Here is a 21353-nt window from a genome sequence, read left to right as displayed (position 1 = left end):
AAATGGTTGACATTGCAGTCCAGGAGCAGAGGTCCCTGGAACCATCAAGGGAGAAGAGCAGAGTGCAGGACCCTACCCAGAGAAACAATGAAGCCAGAGATGGAGGCAGAGATGGTGACATGGAGAGATAGAGTGGCGGGGGACTGTAGACCCACAGAGAGAGAGGGATTGTGTGTTGACGACCAAGGGGCAGACTTGCAGGGTATACCCTTTGATTGTTTGATGATGCATGGAGGGGAGTATAACCATGGCAATGAAATGATATATGATAGGATGAATGTAAAGCTAATGTTCTCCCATGTAAACTATCACATAATTCACAATAAAACATTAAAAAAATAAAAAAGAGGACATTAACCATTTGTGCCAGCCAAGGTATAACCCAAGGGCAGTTTTCCTTAAAAGAACCACCAAAAAAAGCCAAACCCTCTGCCATTGAGTCGATTCTGACTCATAGCAACCCTGTATAGGGTTTCCAAGACTGTCAATCTTTACAAAAGCAGAAAGTCTCATCTTTCTCCTGCAGAGCAGCTCACCTTACAATTAACAGCCCCATGCTTATCTTACAGGCCCACTAGGGCTACTTAAAAAGAGACTATTGTTGACGATGAAGCACATCAAAGTCAAGGAGGACACAAACATCTAAAAAGGGAACTCAAAGGGATCTAGGTGAAGCAACAACATTATGCACAACACATTCCCTACATCTAGAATTCCACTAAAATGTATTCCAACAGGAAACAATGGGGTGAAGTAGGATTAAATCTGTTTCATGGTAAGGATTGCAGTCAATGAGATGAAACAAAGTGTGTTTGAATTGTTGGATGGAAAACTGATCTTCTCTGTAAAACTTCACCCAATTCACTATAAAAATAAAATGTATGCCAAGAAAATATTCAAAGACTTAATCATAAGGATGTTGGTTGTAACATTATCTTAAAGCATATATTAGAAGGATGCTTTTGGTTTCAAGTAACATAATATGTAACTCAAATGGGTTGAGTTCAGCAATAAGAGAAATCATCCTGTCACATACTGAAGAGTCTACAAAAGTTCAAGTTTCCAACATAGTTCTATCTGAATTCAGCTTCATCCTCAATCAGTTCTCCTAGCTCTGCCTTCCTCCAAGTACTTGCTGTAACTGCCTTCGAGTCCACTCAGACTCACAGAGATCTTCTCTATAACTGAACAAAACATTGCCCAGGTGGGCACCATCTTCATACTCATTGGTATGTTTGGGTCCATTGCTGCAGCTGTTCATCCATGTGCTTCCTTTGTCCTTAACTGAGCTCCCACATGACTCAAAAAAGGGGAGTTTCTGTTAATCTCACTATAGAATATAAGTACTGAATTAATTCTCTTCACGTAGTTGATAAACAGGGCCCTGGTTGGCACTGTAGGATAAGCACTGGACTGCTAACTGCAAGGTTGGCAGTTCAACCAGCCACTCCTTGAAAACCCTATAAAAGGTGGCTATGAGTTGTAACCAACTGGACGTCATTTAACAACAGCAAGTTGATAACTCATGGGTGAGGGGAGATACTAATGAGCCACCAAAATAGAGCAAAACTGAAGACAACCTGAATACTTAAAGAAAGGACACTGGGTCACTGAATTGCACACATTGAAATTATTGAGCTGATATGTGTTTTGTTATGTATATTTTCCCCACAATTAAAACAACAAAACTGTAGATTACAAAGGTTTGGTCTATAACAGATCCTGAGAACAGAAGGAGGACCAGACAGCATTTTATTATCATTCATAGAATCAACAAAAAATACAGCCAGTACAGAAAAGAGGTGAGTGAAAATAAACTTAAAAGTGTTCATAGTGATTGTATTTGAGAACCTGGATCCAACTGTGTTTTACATAAACAAATTCATTTTATGTTTCAAAAAGGGGGTTGGGGTGGAGGACATTGGTTTTATAAGTTAGAATGCAATCATTGAGTGTTGTTGTTGTAGTTAAGTGCCAACGTGTTGGTTCTAACTCATAGCAACCCTGTACAGGGTTTCTGAGGAGCAACTGGTGAGTTTGAACTACCAACCTTTCAATTAAAACCGAATTTCTGGTCCAGTGCTTACCCTACAGTGCCATACCAGGACTCAGCAATTATTGAATGGAACACTCTATTTTAAATGAGTAAAAATAAGAAAAGATGTTCAACATATGTTTTATATGGTGGTGGTGGTGGTTATGTGCATGGAGTTAGTTCATACTCATTAAGACCCTATATAAAGAGCAGAAAGACTCATACTTCTCCCACAGAACATATGGTAGAAGTGCTGACCTTGAAGTTAGCAGCCCAACTTGTAACCCACTATGTTACCAGAGCTCCTTATGCTTTATATAGCAAGTGTACTGTAATTCCTGTAGAGCTATACACTCATTTGCTCAAGCAGTTATCTTGTCTTTATGTGGTAGAATTTTGATCATTTTGATCATTTTTTATGTGAAATTTTTTAAATGATTTTTATAAGTTTCATGTTACAGCTTCACATTTGTTCATTCATGTTCTCCAACATTTTTATAAGATCTATTACAAAGAGAAAAATATTCATAGCATATACCTTCATGTTATTCTGGAGTCTGTACATGTTTCATGTTGGGTTTCCCTCATTAACTCTCCAAAATAGGCACACTAACATTTATTAATTTTTTAATAAACAACCAAAAGAGCAGGTCCAAAGCAATAAAATGGCATGCCCTGGTCTCACAGTATGTTATTACAGGAGTTGATATTAAAATCAATATATTTCCATTTCTATTGCAATTCTATTTTCTCTTTCTCCATATACCACTTTGCCTTCTGTTAGCTGGTCAGGAATATTTACATACTTTACACTCAGACTCCAAACAAAACCAGAGCTAACAAAGGGACTGTGTTAGTAGGGACCAGAACAGTCCACACTTTCAAAGACTTCCCAGGCCCTTCTTTTCAAACCAGAGACGGACTGGTTGGCACTGATCAAGAGAGCTACTTGGTAGCTCATGATAAATGAAGGCCCCCAGAAGTGATGGAGGACTAACAGCTGGTGAGAAACCTGGTGGAACATGAAGTCTCACCCATTTCCACAGGTTATTTTGCATTTTTTTGTTTGTTCGTTTTAATTACTAGTTCTTTCTGTGTGACAGAGAATTGATTCATTTGTCAAGAAGCAGAAACTTCTCTCAGCTCAAAAGCCCAAAGGCATGCTAGACTGTCTTTCTTACCTCCCTATACATGGTGATATCCATCCTTTCCATAGGAAAGAGTGTTCAGAAAAAGATCACTGGACTGTTAACAGCAGCAAGATCAGTGGTTCAAACCCACCAGCCTCAGGGTCACTATGAATAGGCACTGATTCGACAGCACTTAACAACAACATCCACATATACAGACTCTAGAAAAACATGAAGGTATAGGCTATGAACCATACCAAATGAAATTTAGATAAACCTGGTAAACCTCATGTGGCACTGCAGGTTAATAATGTGCCGACTGCAAGGTCAGTTTGAACCACAGTCAGCTGTTCAAGCTCACCAGCTGTTCCTATACAGGGTCACTATAAGTCGGAACTGACTTTACAGCACTTAAAAACAATAGCCAGGTAAACCAGTTGCCACCCAGTAGACTCCAACTAATGACTACCCATGTGTGTGAGGGTAGAACTGTGCTCCATAGGAGTTTCAATGACTATGACCTTTTGAAAGTAGATCATCAAAACTTTCTTCCTTGGCACATCTGTGTGGACTAGAACCTCCTGCCTTAAAGTTAATGACCAAGTACTTTAACTAGCACTTTGTTTGCACCATCCTGCTTACCAACACTAGATCTCTCAAAGCCACTAGGGACACTGTCATTTGATCCTTGCCTATGGCACACAATCGGACAATAGTTCGTCCTGTTATGCATAGGGTTGCTATGAGTCAGAACAGATTTGGCTGCACCTAACAATGACATCCTTCAGTATATTTCAACTTCTATTCAATTCTATTCTCTTTCTTCATAATCTACCTTGCCTTTAGTTTCTATAAAACACCAGCCTTACTCTAAATTTGGGTCATTATTTTCATCTGACTAGTTCTGGTATGGCACTGTAGGATAATGCACTAGACCAAAAGGTCAGTTTGAAGCACAAGGTCAGAAGTTCAAACTCACCAGCCACTCCGATACAGGGTCACTATGCGTCAGAAACAGCTCACGGTACTTAATAATAACAATAGGCCATATGGAGTCCTGGTGTGGTGCTGTGGGTTAATGTACCAGACTGCAAAGCCATTTAAACTGCAAGGTTGGTGGTTCAAGCTCACCAGCTGCTCCTTGGAAACCCTATACAGGGTCACTATGGGTCAGAACTGACTCAACAGCACTTAACAACATATTGAATCCTAGAAATCTGATGATGGATTAAAATTTTAACATCTCTTTTAGGTGACTGAAGACATGATCCAATTTATGGGACTGCAATCTCAACAGACTTCTTGGCAGGTATTTACCTGACATATGACTACATTGAGTGTTATGGCATTTCTTTGTATATGTGGACATTGATTGTCAGGATCACAAACTTCTGGGCACAGTGGAGGATTATATATACACATGACTGCTTCTTCTGCTTTTAAATTGTCATGTGCTTCATTCTGGCCAATTGGCTTCAAGCGGTAGTGATGTGTGTCATTTCTGGGTGAAAACACTCTTCTACAGGTGTGACCTTCTGTTATGAGTTAAATTGTATCCCCTAAAACGATATGTTGAGGTCCTGATAGTTGTGAAGATGACCTTGTTTGAAGAGAGAGTCTTTGAAGATGTTAATAATTAACATATAATACTAGAGTAGGGTGGGTCTTACTTCAAAATAATTGTTTGACTTATAAAAGGCAGAGGAGAGACAGAAAGGCATAGGAGAGAAGATGCCAGATGAAGACAAGCAAAGACTGGAGAGAGGCATCTGTAAGGCAAGAACAGCCAGCAGCCACTAGAAGCTGCCAGAAGCTAGGAAGAAGCAAAGACAGATCTTCCCTGGAGCTGATGAAGAAACAGAGAGATTCTAAGTAATTTGTTCAAGATCACAAGGTAAAGTGTTTTCATTTAGAAATGACACGTATCGCTACCACTCAAAGCCAATAGTGGAGCAAGAATTAGAGGCCAAGTTTGAATCCAAAACTTGTACTCATGATTACAACATCACACGTTTGGAATGGAGGTAAAAGAAAGCTAAAATAAACAATGTTGATTGCCATCATAAAGGGCTGAAGGAGAAACGATCCTTAAGGACTAGGGTTGAGAGATAAATCTGAGGATTAGCAGATAAGAATTTGGAAAAGGGCCTTAAGAAAAGCTGCCACAATCACAATAATGTTCAGCGATGTAACTATAGAAGGAGATGCACCGTAGGAGTTTAAAATCATAAATGAATAAAGTAGCAGTTATTTTAGCTGAATTGCATTTGTGTAAATTAGGGACATCACAATCAAGATGAATAAAGGAAAGGTTTGCTTATTTTGAAAGCTAAGAACAATGGCCTATGTTTTTATTAAGTGGGAGACTGAGCAAACCATCTTAATTCCAATGACTAGCCTATCCAAATGCCAGCATTCATAGAAACTCAATAAAAATTTCAGAAGAATAATTTTTTTTGACCATTCAATTGTTTAGACTGTAGTCTGAATTGGTGTTCCATTGGATGGCAAATCAAAGAACCCAAAGCAGTAACACTGAATCCAAAATGATCATGGTGTGTCTTAAAATGCAAACATATATCATTTTCAGGGCGGTTGCCACTTGCACCCCAATTTGGGCTAAAGAATGCCTGTTGAAGCAATAGGATTCCACAGCATTGAAATGGCTAGGTTAATTATCAAAGGAAAAAACACATAAGCATATATTGGACTTCATAACAGAAGTGACCTTTGTCACTCTGGCCAAAAACCAGGTACCACCTGATCTCCACATAATGGGGATGCTATGGGCAAGGATTCAGACAATCACATTGTAACCAAGTTAGAACTTAATTAGTATGAAAGATCTGGTGTTATATTTTATTCAAAAGATAATGACCACACTCAAGTATATGTGATTTTTTGTTTATTACTCCCCTCATTGAATGTGTTGGCTTAGGCAAGATGGAGCATTCATCACCATCTTGTTCAGAGGTATCTAGACTCTTCTGTGAACAGGGAAAGAAGTTAGACATGCATGAGCTGCAACAAACCAGAGGGTAATATGTTAACCAGACATCACTCTCTAAGGGTCATCCAGAGATAAATGCATCTGTGTTCACAAGGTGCTTGGAGTTCCCAAGAAGAAGGATGTGCTGGGCGGACAAGTCAATTAATAACATCTTTGGTTTTCATTTGTTCTTGGACCCACAATAATAAATGAAGTGAGGTCACCTATGTCATTCATTTACTTAAAATTTATATAGGAAAGTAAATACTGGGCCCTCAGCACTTTATTCCTACATTTAAAAAAGGAGGAAGGGAGGGGAAAAGCAATAAAGCCTTTCTTTGCCTTTTCTTAAATCCGAATCTGTAGCCCCTTGTAATTAATGTATTCAAAACAGCAAGTCTTCAGACAGAAAGAGAACACTCTGTCCTGAGGCACCATCAATAACACCTCACATTGCTGGCACCTGTGTCTCTCAGTTGGCCTCTGCCCACTAAAAAACTCTATGCAGTCCAAAGGCAAGTGTGTAAATTATCCTGCCCCCCTCAACTCCTGAAAGATGGGAAAAAGCGAGGGAAGGAAAGAGACGATGGTGGTAAGAATAGTGCTAAAACAGAAACACAAACCAATAAATGCAAGTAAGTTCAGTGTTGGAGCCACCACGGAGTCTTAAAGCAGGTCCCGTTGTGTTTTGATCTTGCAGAAGCACATATGGTCTTCTATTAGCAGGTCTCAGAGCAGTGGGCAACGTTACCATGCCATATGTGCTGATCGGAACAACGGGGCTGATTTATGTTAGTGAGTGCAACGTTTTCTCTTTGTATTTCATCTCCTTGTTATTTCAAGAGAAATGTAAGGGTAGATTTATTCTCCCATTACAAAGAGGCTTCCTAGAGTTTGTTTGTTTAAAGTTGATGGTTTCCAGTAGAGTGAAGGAGATCTGTTTTTTGCATGCACGCACACACAAACACAAAATGGTGAAAACTGAAAGTTTCTTCTCTCTCCCCTAAATTGAAAGCAATCTGATCTCATCCCCATCCTCACTCAGTGACTCTTATTTTAAAATTGTAAATTATTCTCTATAACATTCTTGCCTTGGGGGACCAACACCCAAGGCAAGAATGTTATAGAGGATAATTTCTCTATAACTGTAGTGCTTACTCAAGGCCCCTCCTCTGTTTTCTCTACTCCTTTTCTCATTGTGAGGAGTAACTCTGACCAGGGTTGAGTGACTGCAAGATAAATAAGGAAAATTCCTAGGATGTCAAATATAACTAGGAAGAAATGTTAGAGGCAAGCAACTATGCTGCTTCTCCTTCACATAGTCTAAGACACGCCCTCCGCATCAACTCTGTCCCAATAAACCCACTGCCTTTGAGGGAATTCTGACGCATAGGACCCTGCAGACAGAGTTGAATTGCTTCTTCTGGTTTCCAAGACTGTTCATCTTTACGGGAACAAACAGCCTTCTCTTTCCCTCACAGAGCAACTGGTAGGTGTGAACCACTGACCTTGAGGTTAGCAGCCCAGTGCTTAGCCCATTGTGCCATCAGTGTTCCTTCTGACCCATAAAGATTTACAACAGCCTGGGGAACCTTATCGAACAGTTGTATTATGTTCTATAGGTTTGATGTGTTGCTTTTGTTAAGTGCCACCTAGTTGGTTGTGACTCATAGCAAACCTTTGAAGGGTTTCCAAGGAGTGGCTGGTGGGTTTGAACTGTTCACATTTTGGTTGGTAGTCCAGTGCTATCCTACAGCACCACACCAGGACTACTACAGAATTGCTACGAGTCTAAAGCAATGAGCCTGGCTATTTTCCAGGGAATATCTTCAAAATTAATTTGAAAGAAAACCAATGCTTTACCCTCATGGAATTTACATTCTAGTGGTGAGGGGCAGATAATCAACAGGTTGTTGTTGTTAAGTGCCTTAGAGTCGATTTCAACTCATAGCAACCCTGTGTAGGGTTTCCAAGTCTTTCAATCTTTTGTGGGAGCAGAAAGTCTCATCTTCTCTCACAGAGTGGCTGGTGGGTTCAAACCACCAACCTGTGGTTCACAGTCCAGTACTTATCCTATGGAGACACCACGTTCACCAAGCAACAAGTCAATAATAAAAGGTATCAGTTCAGATGGTGATGTGGTGACCTGAACTATTAAGCATGAAAGAGAATAATAGAGAATGACTTAGAGTAGGAAACAATTTTATATAGACTCATTAGTGAAACCATCACTAATGAGCTGCTTGATGAGAAGGAGTGAACCAAGAAAAGATCTGGGGAGAGTTCCAGGCAGAGAGAACAACAAGGATAAAAAGTCCAGAGCCAGGTACAAGTTTTTAGTATTAGAAGGTCCAAAATAGAAGCTGGTGTGGCTAAAGAAACAGTGAGTGAATAGGAAGAATGGCATTCCAATACCATGTAGGTCTAGTAAACTGTGGTAAACAGTTTGATTTTGTTCTAATTGTGATAGGAAGGCATCAGAAGATTTAAAATACTTTTCAGAAAAGATGCCTGCTTGGTGCATGAGCATGGAATGGAGCAAATAAGGCTATTCTAGCTCCCACATAATTGTTTCATACTAATATAATATGCATGCGATATTAATGATATTGTCTGATGAGTTCCACATTCCATTGGGTCACCTCTCTTTTGGAATGGGCACAGATATGGATCTCTTCCAGTCAACTGGCCAGGTAGCTGTCTTCCAAATTTCTTGGCATAGATAAGTAAATGCCTCCAGTACCGCATCAGTTTGTTGAAAGATTTCAATTTGTATTCTATCAATTCCCAGAGCCTTGTTCTTTACCAATGCCTTGAGTGCACGTTGGACTTCTTCCTTCAGTGTGCTTGACCCAAGCACTATGGTATTTTCAATAACTTCATATGCATGTGAAAGTTGGACAGTGAATAAAGAAGACAGTAGAAGATGGATGCATTTGAGTTATGGTGTTGGAGGAGAATATTAAAAGTACCATGGATGGCTACATATGTATATATATGATGCTGTGGGTTAATGTGCTGGACTGCAAAGTCTGTTTGAATCACAAGGTCAGTGGTTCAAGCTCACCAGCCACTCTTCTGAAATCCTATACAGGGTTGCTATGGGTCGGAACTGACTCGATGGCACTTAACAACAACAAAAACGTATGTAGAAAGAGTCCTGGTGTGGCGCTATCGATAAAGCACTGGACCACAAGGTCGGTTTGAACAACAAGATCAGCAATTCAAACTTATCAGCTGCTCTTTGGAAACCCTATCCAAGGTCACTCTGAGTTGGAACTGACTCAATGGCACTTAACAACAACATATATACTACACTGGTTTTGCTCCTCCAGAGAATCCAACCTAAGATGATAATGAGTATCTATATGAAAGCAATGTAAGCAAAATGAGTTATTTAGGAAAGGGAATCAAAGAGTTTGGTGAACCCAGAAGGTGATGAAAAGGAGGAGTATAAGAATTGCAGGTTTGAAATAGTAAGTAGAATAGGCTGGGGAATGGATCCTGCGTTTTTAGACGTATTATTAGTGTATTCTGACTCAATATGATATGAATCCATGTGTGTAGGAGAACTGCCCCATAAGATTTTTCAAAGCTGAGATCTTTCAGAAACAGATTGACAGATCTGGCCTGGTGGTGGTAGTGATGATGACTCGGTTCCGACTTATAGTGACCATGTAGAGGGTTTCTGAGGCTGTAAACCTTTTGTGGGAACAGAAAGCCTTTATCTTTCTCTGTGAATCAACTGGTAAATTCTAACTACTGACCTTGTGGATAACAATCCAACTCATAACCCACTACACGGCCCATGGAACATATTATCATTTTGATGAGATTGAACTGTTTACAAACTAAGAATGGAAACAAAGAAGAAATTAAGTGGTCAGTCCTTAAGGAAATGAAGAATGCAAGAGCAGGTTTGGGCAAGTTACAGAGGATATTCATGCCTCTAATAAGTAGAAGACAAAACCACCTTCTAAGAATTAGATCAAATGAGGTCCTCTGAGGGAAAAAGCTAAGAAACTGGAGATAAATCAGGAACACAGACAGAAAAGACTGACCAGGCAGCTGTGAGCATGCAGCTGAGATCCGAAACCACTTATTTTTAGAGGGGCCACTTTGTAAGGATGAATGATTTTCCTTGGATGCACTCAGCAGCTTAAATGCAAGAGAGGAGAGGTAGAGAGTGCCCAGATGTGGGAGCTTGCTTGCAGGAGAATCTGGGTAGAATATCAAAGCAAGTTGGGAACTCAAAACGGTTGTTGAGAAATCAACAGGCTGAGTTAGTTGGGGTGAGAGTAGAGACGCCCAGAGAATGCTGTGAATGGGGATTGGTAATAGAGCTGGGGTGAGACAGGAGGATTAACAATGGCCACAGATTCTCTCAACTCCTTCCCATAGATAGGGCTCAGTAGCTTCTCTCCGTGAGTCTGGGTGGATCTGTCACTGCTTTGTAGAACAGAATGGGATGACAATGATGCTATACAAGCCTCTGAGGCCAACCTTTGGATTAGATGCTTCTACTTCTGGGTTCTTGGAATACTCACTCTAGGAGCTCTGAGTCATCATGTAAGAAGTTCAGCTACGCTGCTAGAGAGAGAGCTCATAAGAAGAGGTTAACTGAACCCTGTGGTCCAGCACCCCCATCATGGCACCAGGCATATGACTAGGCTGACTTGGACCATCCAGATTAGCTGAGTGTCAAGTGTATGCACCATGGTGCAGCTGATCTCAAACTCCTGACTCACAGAATTAATGATGAATAATGAGGCATGGTCTCAGTCAAGCTGACAATTTCAGAAGTAGGGCTGTCCCCAGTTTAACATGATCTGGACCTAAGAGTGGGCTGCCGAGGCAAGGTGGGGATGAAGATCCTGACTGTGTTAATGGAAGTTTATGTGTTGGGGAAATTGTATTATTGACAGGCTAAGAAAAAGTATAAAATTTATCCAGGTTCAAAATTATTGCTAATCATTCCTAGCTGTTCTTTCTTAAAAAAAAAAAAAAATTCAAGGGGGAATTGTTCATCAGCAGTCACCTTAGCTGCCACTGTGATGCCTGGTGACACATAATTAGAAAACAAATGACAGATTAGTTTAATAATATTCATTAGCAACTAATGAAACTGACAGTGTTTCCTATTGAAGGCAGGTTGGGTTGTTAGTTGATTTTAAGCAAATTCTGCTCCTCCCTCCACCCCTCTTTCCTAGCCTACCCAACCCCCTGCCTCCACCTGCCTTTCAGCTAAATGAGAAACTGAAGGAAAGAGAAGAGAGTTGTAAGTGGTTATAAAACAGGGCGCTGTGGGCCAATGCGTCAGACTGCAAAGACATTTGAACTGCTAGGTCGGTGTTCAAGCTCACCAGCTGCTCCCTGGAAACCCTATACAGGGTCGCTATGGGTCAGAATCGACTTGACAGCACTTAACAACAACAACAAAGGATGAGGCAGGCAGTTGAGGGGGCGCAAAGAGAACAGCAGAGGTAAAATCAGAATGGGAGAGAAAAGGTTCCTGAGGGTCCAGAGGGAAGGAAGGACGGAAAAAAAAGTGGGGGGAGGTGGGGTGAGTTTAACCTTTCTCTCCCAGCTGACTTCATCCATCTCACTGCTGTCAAAAACAAATTTCCACAGGCCTCAGGGAAGAAATGGTTAAGAAAAAAAAAAAAAAAAATGCTTCCTTGCAGGCATTGTTGTTCTCTTTTTCCTTTAAAAAAAGAAAAAATTATCCGAAGTAAGAATTTTAACGATATGCAGAAATCATAGCTGTCTTGCTGAATCGCTGTAGGACTGACCCCCCTTGACAGTTCTTAAATTATTCAGCTATCAAGGGCCTGCTAAACATTAAATTAAGCATCCTCTCTCCCCTGTCCTAAACCATTAAGTTATGCAAATGCACAGATAATGGGGCATATGACAGCTGGAGGCATTAATCAGGAAGCTCTGTCTCTGGGCTGTTGTTATGTAGAAACTGCATCTGCCAACAGACCGAACAGCCACAATTAGATCTCACTTAATGGAATGAGGAGTCGCTACCTAGTCCTCCACACTCCTGTTAGGTTGTAGACCTAGGAGTGAATAAGACACTTGGGAGATCTGGCTGCTCTCATTCTTTCTCTCCCTCTCTCTCTTTTTAATACCTGCTCCTCCAATTGAAATGAAAAATTACCTGTAATTGTTATCATTTGCAAACAAAACCTGTCAGAAGACAAACCTGCTGTTTACAATGGATGTTTTTGTTGTTCCCTAGGAAGTTTCTTCTGGGAATTTCCTTCATTTGTTTTGTGTTGGGGTTTTTTGTTGTTGTTGTTGTTTTTTAACTAATTCTCTGTCTTTGAGGGGAGGCTCAGGACTTGGGAGTAGAAAGAAGCAAACAGATTTCCCATTACATTACAACCTCCAAATTGCAGCCCTGAATGTGCAGACTGACTTGCCCTGGAAGCCTGGCTGGAACTCCCCTCAGCTCACCTTGCGCTCATTTGTGACAGCTTTGCTTCCACCTACATACACCTCATTGGAAAAGAGAACAAGGCACTCATCAAGGCTGTGTCCTCACAGGAAATCATGAATTCAGTGGACTGTGGGAGCATCCTTCATCTTCCAAAGAATTTACGTTCCCATTTCCTCTTGGTCTTTTTAATGTTTAGGTACTTATATGTAATGTATATGGCTGCTGGTTTTGTCTTTTGTGGGTTCTGTTTTTAAGTTTTACTCTATTAGGATGTGGCAACACCATGGGTGGTTTTACTGGCTTGCATATGATTTACTATCAGTTGCCATCTATGTGAGACTTGAGTTGGCCTATCTCTTTTTAATCCCAAATGATAATTTTCAAATGGTTTCTCAGAGCCCACATAATATATATATGGGTAGGCATAAGGCTCAATGTGGGAGAAGCTCATGACTATCCCCACCCACCCACGCTCCACACAGCAAAAAAAAAATCAAAATCAGTTGTCATCAGATTGATGCAGACTCAGGGCAAATCCCCAGAGTTGAACTGTACTCCATAGGGTTTTCAGTGACTATTTTTCCAAAGTAGATTGCCATCCTTTCTTCCTTCTAGGTGGATCGGAGCCTCTATCCCTTGGGTTAGCAGCCAAGCAAGCGGAGCAGGAACTTACTGAGTTAACTGCTCCATATATTGAGCTTTTGTGAAAAGGGGTAAAGTTCTGTTGTGAAATAAATATAGTTTTGGAAATCACTTGACAGTAAACCCAAAGGGACATTCAGCCATGGTCGCTGGCAAGATCCATTCAATCTCTGACCATCTTTGCTGCCCATGTTTACTAAAAATTGACCATCTAAGTTACATAATAATCAATGGCACTGAGTTCTCCCACCTTCAAAATTCTCCAACACTTTTAGAAATTCTGCATATATTTATGAGCCAGAAAGCAAAAGTAGAAAGGAGAGGTGATGATTTGCCAATAATTGCAGTGAGCCTTGCCCTTCCCCTCCCCCATCAACTGCACTAACCACCATTTAGGGCCAATTAGCTCTGAACTGGGTCAGCCCTCCCTCACCCCTGACCTCACAAATGCTTGGTTTGCACAAAGAGAGTGGTAGCCAGCTCACTAGAATCCATAATTACTACCAAGTGGGGGAACTCACACAGAGGTTTTTCTGGTAAGGTTCAGCAAAGTCAGCTCAAGCGTTAAGAGGGCACACTGTTCTGGCCTGCCCTACTCAACCTTCTAACAGTTCTTCCTCCTTCCCAAGCCTGGATGAATCCAACCTCCTTGTCTGTCATCTGGAACATGGATCACAATAGTTGAATAACTGGTCTCCTAGATTCAGCTTCACTGTTCTCTAACCCACCTCCCTACAAACTGTTTCCCAACACACCCGCATTCTAAATGCAATTCTGCACCACTCTTCCCTACTTGAAAGCCCTGTATTTGCTTGGACCAATTTCTCCTCTTCACCTCTTTGGCATCCTTATGGAAACCTTCTGTAAGCCTCCTCTACTGCCCCCAGCCCACTAGGGAGCGCTGCTCAAACCCTCTTCTTTACTTGCATAGCCCACTACCTGTTTGCAGGTTTCACATTAAATAGTCGTGTGTTTACTTGCTCATCTCCATCAACACATTTATCACCTAATTGAGGGCTGGTTTCATTTTTATTCGTTCTTGTCTATGTTGCTTAACTCAGAGCTTCTCAAACACCTGGTACTTACAAATCATGAATCACATGGATTGATCCAGATGTTGTGGGTTGGGGTCTGAAATTCTTTAGTTCTAACAGGTTCCCAGGATGCTGCTCATCAGTGGACCACACTTGAGTAATCAAACTCCAAACAGCTTGCAAGCAGGAACACAACTATGTCATAGCCTTAGTGCTTAGCACACAATAGGAATTTATTTGAATTATGGCCCCTCCTACGGAGAACTGGTGTGGCTCTGTGAGTTAATGCACCAGACTGCAAAGCCAGTTGAACTGCAAGGTCAGTGGTTAAGCTCACCAGCTGCTCCTTGGAAGCCCTATACAGGTTCACTATGGGTCAGAATCAACTCAACAGCACTTAACAACAACAACTGGAGTCCTGATGTGGCACTGTGGGTTAATGCACTGGACTGCAAGGTTGGTTTGAACTACAAAGGCAACATTTCAAGCTTACCAGCTGCTCCTCAGAAACCCTGTCCAGGGTCGCGATGAGTCGGAATGGACTCGAAGGCACTTAACAACAGCAGTTAGACGAAAGGAGCTCTGGTAATGTACTGGTTAGGAGTCAGGCTACTAACCTTAAGGTCAGCTGTTCAAAACTACTAGATGTTCCATGGGACAAAGATGAGGCTTTCTGTTCCCTGTCAAAATTTACAGGCTCGGAGACTGTATAAAGGGTCACAATGAGTTGGAACCAACTCCACAGACCACCACTGTTATATGACCAACTGCTAAGTCTAACACTTCTCACAAATTCAGGCTTCTTGTTACTAGAAACAACCCGGGTGCACAGACAAATGGATAACCAATCCCTTGCTCATCTAAAGGAGGCCCTACTTCGTTTGCCCAATAGACAGCAGACATCTCCCCAGTCCCTGAAATCTCTTACTCCCAAGGGATCTATCATCTGTCTTCTCTCTCCACACACTGTTTGTTTTTGTTTTGTTTTGTTTTTTTAAGTGCTGCTACTTTTTTAAAGTAGGGCTTCCAACTGGTTCAAACACATTCAGTCATAGCCAAAGGATGAAGCAAATTTGGAACAGACCTGAATTTTTAAAATTTGAATGAAGTGAAACAATAACTAGAAAGGGGAAAAAAATTATAGGTCAAAGTCCTATAAGCAGAGACTCAGATGAGGTGTGGTGAGCTCTTTCAGAAGCCTGATGCATGAGATGGGATTATTGTCAGTTTTGTGGAGCATGACATTCAAAGCCAAGCAGTTGACCGCCATCTTTGAGTGGAACACTGTTGTTTCCAACTGTTCTGGTCAAGAGACTTGGTTGCTATGCAATATGCACACTGTCCTTGATTTCTAATAGGGAGATTAAGTTTCTAGCAGGGATTGGTTCCCTAATATTTTCCCTCTGGCTATTATCCTGATTCACCCACATTTTACAAATTCAGATTCATTCCTGTTTCGCTTCATCACCCATAGCTGAACCAAAAAGTGCTGGTTCAAACCCCATTTTAAAATATTCTATTGATATATCACTTTGCTTTTATATTGTCTATAAGGAGCTCTGGTAGCGTAGTGGTTACAAATTGGGCTACGAACCTCAAGGTCAGCAGTTCTGTGGGAGAAAGATGAGGCTCTCTGCTCCTATAAAGATTTACAGCCTCAGAAACCCTGTTCAGGGTCACTATGGGTCAGAACCGACTCGACGGCACTTAACAACAACAACATCTTCCCATTGGAGAGTTATTATTGTTGTTGTTAAGTGCAGTAGATTTGGTTCTGACCCATAGCAACCCTGTACAGGGTTTCCAAGGAGCAGCTGATGAGCTTGAACCACTGACCATGCGGTTCAAATGACTTTGCTGTCTGATGCATTAACCCACAGTGCCACACCAGGACTCCCATTGGAGTGTGAGGTTCGTGAATACATGCCTATCTCTGTCTCCATCATACTGTCAGTGCAGAATACAGTCATTAGAAAACTTAAATGAATAGTTTGAATGACTGGATGAATGAACAACTTGTATGAATGAATGACTAAAAGACTGGCTTGTTTGAATGAACAACTAAACAAACAGCCTTATACAAATTCCAGTAGGTCACTCACTCCTTTATGTGGAGTCTTTTGGACCACTCTTGCTGTTCTTCGGTCCTCAACACTGTCTCAATTTTCCAAAGAACTCAAGAAAGAGAGACATGAGATTGAAAACCAGTGTTTTCATCCTGGAGTGGGAGCAGGCATTTATCAGACAAGCATTTCATTGCTTTTAAACCTAAATTGTTTTGTTTTTTGTTTTTTAATATTATGAAATGCTGATCTATGTAAAAACAAACAAGCATTTTTCTTTTGTGATGATCTTTATTTTTGAGACTCCTAGTACCTTCTGGGTTTTAACAACTGTTCTAAGACTAAGCAAAGCTTCCCATTTTTGTCCCAGTGTTTAAATCTTCTAGGAAAGCTATTTAAGAGAGGGCCCTCCCATGAAGTTTAGCTTGTGAGGGAGAGAGCTGGATTTCCTAGCAGTAAAGACCAGACCTAGACTAAGACACTGAAGGTAGTTTACATATTGTCCTTAAATATTAAATTGCACACATATGTCAGGAAGTGTTTTAATTAAAGAAAACTGATGAACGGTGTAGAAAGAGACAAGTATAGACCTATTGATTTGATCCTTCACTTTGCTATTTCTTACACTCTATTGTGTTCAGGATTATTTGAGTAGTAATTGACAGAAACCCAACCGATAAGTGGAAACCTAAGGAATTGATTGGCTCACATCACTGAAATGTCCACAGAAAAGTCTAGCAGCAGGACCGCTGCATCCAGGGTCTCTACAAAAGTCAGTTGTCACAAAGTGATGTGGTGTACATGTTAATTAAGCTTAAATTCTAGGGGTAATCTGTAGCCCTAATAGAAGCTTTCCATAAGAAACAGAACCTGCCAGAGGCAGCAATAGAAGTAGGAGCTCTCTATTATCCATATCTCCATCAACAGAACGCTGTACCAATTAACATGTTGTAAGAAAAATGAAGCTAGGGATTTGGCATGATGAACATTAGGAAAGGTTCTCAATGATAAAATTAAAGATATTCAAGATATGTGGGTTGGCCAAACCATTTTTGAGATGCTTCTTCCCCTTGCAAGAGTGGGGTGTATAATTTCTACCAGGTCCACGGCTTTTATCACTAATAACCAACCCCAGTGCTTCGTCCCTAATTAGTCATGTGTCCATCCATTCATTGGTTTGGAGGACTTTGGGCTGTCTGGTATGCTAACCTTAAGGTAGAAGAGTCTTGCCTATGAGAGACCATCATCTCTGCCCCAAGTCAAATGTCCATGAAAGGACTTTGATGTGTCTAGGAGAAAGATGAGGCTTTCTGCTCCTGTAAAGATTTACAGCCTCGGAAACCCTGTGCAGGGTCACTATGAGTCCGAACAAACTCTATGGTACTTAACAACAACAACTCACAGACACAGAATGGACCCTTATCCCAGATGTGCTGTCGACCATAAAATCCGAAGAAGGCTTTTTGCCTGTGAATGACTCCAGTAGAGTTTAATTCTATCTTGTGCCTAGGTTTAAGTGTCTCTTTTTTGTTAGAAAATGAGTATCTTTTAAAGTGAGTTTTGGGCCAATTTTCCCATCCATCCCTCACAGGAACATTCCTAAACACATCCCTTAATGGTCATCTGGTTGTGAGGTTGGTTACCCAACAGCCTCAGAGACTGTACGCTTTCTTATCTGTAATAGTGCCCCACCTGCTTTCTGCAGACTCCACATGCGTATGTAATGTCTGACTGCTGCTCTCAGTCAAGGCTGTGGGGGAAGACTCCTTTGTTCTCAATGAATTATGGAAACTCATCATGGGGTCTATGATTTCCCTTACCCAGGTGATCTATGTTTGTCTTTGTATTGTACTTATTATTTAAGACTTAATAACAGACTCCTGAAAGGGCTTACTACGCCTCTTTTGAGTTTCCCATTCATTCCAGGATTTACACCTGTAATTTTTCCAATTCCAGTTAGCATTCTAGATCACCTGCTGTTGTTAATTGCCTTGAAGTTGGTTCTGTATCATAGTGATCCTCTATAGGGTTTCTGAGGAGTGATTGGTGGGTTTGAACTGCCAAGCTTTCAGTTAGTAGTCCAGTGCTTATCCTACATCACCACACCAGGACTCTAATCACCTAGATTTAAAAGATTTGGATCTTATCTTAAGGACACTGATGATGCAGTGTTGATTTCCAACTGTGGACAGATGGGTGATCCTATTACATAAATCATTAAAGCAGAGAGCACCATCAGTGCATAGTCCAGAAAATCCAGTGCTGGAGTAAGCAGCAATGTTTTTTATAAGACATAATAGTAGGAATGTGAACTTTAGAACCAGAAAAGCTGAGTTTGCATGAGATACAGTCAACTGTGACCTTGAGCAAGTACTTAACCTCTTCTTGCCTCACTTTCCTTCCTGATTGTGGAACAGAGATAGTATGAGCACTTACTTGTAGCTTGTTGTTAGGTGCAATTGAGTCCGTTCTGACCCATAGCAACACTAGGTACACTAGAACGAAACGCTGCCCGGTCCTGTGCCATCCTCACAATTGTTGCTATGCTTGAGCCCATTGCTGCTGCCACTGTGTCAATCCATCTCATTAGGGGTCTCCCTCTTTTTCACTGACCCTCCACTTTACCAAGCATGATGTGCTTCTTCAGGGACTGGTCCCCCCTGATAATGTGTCCAAAGAAAAGATGAAATCTGGTCATCTTGGCTTCTAAGGATCATTCTGGTTGTACTTCTTCAAACACAGAGTTGTTTGTTCTTCTGGCAGTCCATGGTACCTATAGTATTCTCCTCCAACACCATTAACTGAAAAGCATCAATTCTTCTAAGGTCTTCCTTATTCACTGTCCAACTTTCGCATGCATATGAGGCTATTGAAAATACCATGGCTTGGGTTAGGCACACTTTAGTCCACAAATTGGCATCCTTACTCTTGAACAGTTAACTAATAGCTGCTTCCAGCAATGTTTCTTGTTGTTGTTGCAAGGTGCTGTGCAGTAGATACTGAAACATAGTGACTTTATGTACAACACAATGAAATATTGCCCAGTCCTGCACCAACCTCACAATTGTTGCTATGTTTAAACCCATTGCTGCCACCATGGTTTTCATTATTAACTGTCCAACTTTCACATGCATATGAGGTTATTGAAAATAATATGGCTTGGGTCAGGCACACCTTAGTCTTCCAACTGATGTCTTTGCTCATGAACACTTTACAAAGGTCTTGTGCAGCTTATTTGCCTAATGCACTACATCATTTGATTTCTTGACTGCTGCTTCCATGAGTGCTGTTGGGTAAACTAAGTAAAATGAAGCTTTTTGACAACTTCAATCTTTTCTCCATTTATACTGATGCTATTTATTGGACCAGTGGTAAAGTTTTTTTTTTTTTTTTCTTTACATTGAGGGGCAACCCATACCTAAAGTTGTGGTCTTTGGTCTTCATCAGTAAGTATTCTTTTTTAAGTCCTTTTCACTTTCAGCAAGCAATGTTGTATCATCTGCGTATCACAGGTTGTTAATAACTCTTCTTCCAATCCTAATGCCATGTTCTTCTTCATATAATCCAGCTTCTCAGATTATGTGCTCAACATACAGATTGTATAAGTGTGGTGAAAGAGTACAACCCTGGTGGACATCTTTCCTAATTTTAAACCATTCAGTGTTCCCTTGTTCTGTTTGAACAACTACCTCTTAGTCTATGTACAGGTTCTTCATGGGCACAATTAAGTATTCTGGAATACTTAATATTATTAATATTTAATGTCTCCACAATGTTATTCATATCTTGTCATGATCCATGCAATAAAAAGCCTTTGCATGATGGCTCAGGTGTAGCAACAGTTGTGAGTTTGGCCCAGGAGCAGGCAATATTTTGTTCTGTTGTGGATAGGGTTGCTATGAGTTGATACCAACTCCATGGCCCCTAACAACAACAACAGCAACACATATTTCTGGAATTCTCTACTTCCAACCAAGATCCAACTGACACCAGCTTCCAATTGATACCTCCTTCCACATCCTTCTCTGAATCCAGCTTGTATCTCTGGCAGTTCCCTGTCAATGTACTGTTGCAGCCTTTTTTAAATTATCTTTAACAAAATTTTACTTGTGTGTGATGTAATGATATTGCCCAATGATTTCCACATTCTATTGTGTCACCTCTCTTTGGAATGGGCACAAATATGGCTCTCTTCCAATCAGTTGGCCAGTTTTCTTCCAAATCTCATGGCATAGATGAGTGCTACATTGCCACATCAGTTTGTTGAAAGATTTCAATTTATATTCCATCAATTCCCAGAGCTTTGTTCTTTGCCAATGTCTTTGGTGCATATTGGACTTCTTCACTGACTCTTGATCAAATGCTACCCCTCGAAATGGTTGAACATTGACCGTTTCTTTCTGGTACAGTGACTCTGTGTATTCCTTCTATCTTCTTTTGATGCTTTCTGCACCATTCAATACTTTGCCTATAGAATCCTTCAGTATTTCAAGTCAAGGCTTGATTTTTCTTCAGTTCTTTAAGCTTGAGAAATTCTGAGCATCTTCTTCCCTTTTGATTATCTAACCCTAGGTCTTGCGCACATTTTACTATACTTGACTTCGTCTTCTCAAGTTGCCCTTTGAAATTTTCTATTCAGCTCTTTTACTTCCACATTTCTCCCATTTGCTTTAGCATCTCTATGCTGGAGAGCAAGTCTCAGAGTCTCTTCTAACACCCATTTTGGTCTTTTTCTTCTTTTTTGTCTTCTTAATGACCTTTTTCTTTCTTCCTGTATGATGTTTTTGATGTCATCCTACAACTCTTCTGGTCTTTGGCAATTAGTGCCTAATGCATCAAATCTGTGCTTGAGATGATCTCTAATCTCAGGTGTGATATTTTCAAGGTCATATTTGACTCTCATGGACTTGTTTTTAATTTTCTTCAGCTTCAGCCTGAACTTGCTTATGAGCAATTGATGGTCTATTCCACAGTCTGCTCCTGGCCTTGTTTTGGCAGATAATATGGAACTT

This window comes from Chrysochloris asiatica, unplaced genomic scaffold, assembly GCF_000296735.1.
Source record: "Chrysochloris asiatica unplaced genomic scaffold, ChrAsi1.0 scaffold00014, whole genome shotgun sequence".
NCBI classification, from domain to species: Eukaryota; Metazoa; Chordata; class Mammalia; order Afrosoricida; family Chrysochloridae; genus Chrysochloris; species Chrysochloris asiatica.
The sequence above is the reverse complement of the archived record's forward strand: the minus strand, read 5'-3'. Positions refer to the sequence as shown.